Source organism: Mandrillus leucophaeus, unplaced genomic scaffold (assembly GCF_000951045.1).
Source record: "Mandrillus leucophaeus isolate KB7577 unplaced genomic scaffold, Mleu.le_1.0 Scaffold159, whole genome shotgun sequence".
Lineage (NCBI taxonomy): Eukaryota > Metazoa > Chordata > Mammalia > Primates > Cercopithecidae > Mandrillus > Mandrillus leucophaeus.
The window spans coordinates 1,720,550-1,721,919 of record NW_012101576.1 but is presented as its reverse complement, the minus strand read 5'-3'; positions in this window follow the sequence as shown (position 1 = coordinate 1,721,919).

Sequence of the window (1,370 nt, the reverse complement as noted above, 5' to 3'; positions counted from 1 at the left end):
TGAAGATTATAGAGCAGTTATTTTATAGAATGTCTCTTAATTTGGAGTTGTCTGACATTTTCTCATGATTAAATTCATGTTACATGCCTTCAGCAGGAATATTACAGAAATTATGATGTGGTTCCTCACATTGCATTTTTATTTGTTCCTTTACTGATAATATCAGCTTTAATCATTTGATTAAGGTGGTGTCTGCCAGGCATCTCCACTATAAACTTACTCTTCTCTTTATAATTAATGAATATTTTGTGTGGAGTCACTTTGAAACAATTTAAATAACCCATTCTTTATCAGATGTTCCATTTATTAATTTATATTAGCATGGACTCATGACTTCCTATTATAGTCAACGGGTTATAATCCCTTAGATGATAGATATCATTTGTTTGATGCTCAAATTGTCAAGTGAAATCTCCTTCAAGCTTGCTTCTGGGTACTTTTGACATGGTCCTATTATTTCTAGGATAATCTTTTGATCTCTGGCTCACCAAGAGGTTCCAAACGTTTCATCTTTTTTTTTTTTTTTTTTTTTTGAGACGGAGACTTGCTCTGTCGCTCGGGTTGGAGCGCAGTGGCGGGATCTCAGCTCACTGTAAGCTCCGCCTCCCGGGTTTAGGCTGCCTCAGCCTCCGGAGTAGCTGGGACTACAGGCGCCGTATTTGTAGTAGAAATGGGGTTTTACCATGTTAGCCAGGATGGCCTCAATCTCCTGACCTCGTGATCTGCCCGCCTTGGCCTCCCAAAGTGCTGGGATTACAGGCGTGAGCCACCGTGTCCAGCTGAATTTGTTATTTTTTAATTCATTTTCAGAATTATATTTAGCCAATTTAAAGGATTATGTTTAAATATTTTAAAGGGTTATTTAAAGGATTATTTTTAAATGTTTACATTTAGTGTAAACTTTTTATTTTGGAACAATCTCAAACTTCCAGACAAGTTGCAAGTAGAGTTCAAACAACTTTTCTTCTGGAAGAAATCATTTGAGAATAAGTTTCTAATCTGATGCCCCAATACCCACAAATACTTTAGCATGTAGTTCCTACAAACAAGAACATTTTCCTGCAAATTCAGAACACAACCATCAGAATTAGAAAGCTAACACTGATACTACAATAAAATTTCATCCTCAGACCCTCAGACCCTAATTGTCCCATTAATGTCCTTTATAGATCCAGTTAAGGATCACATATTGCAGCCAGGTGCGGTGGCTCACGTCTGTAATCCCAGCACTTTGGGAGGCCTAGGCAGGCGGATCACTTGAGGGCAGGAGTTCGAGACCAGCCTGGCCATCACAGTGAAACCCCATCTCTACTAAAAATACAATAATTAGCCAGGTGCGGTAGTACACACCTGTAACCCCAGCTATTAGC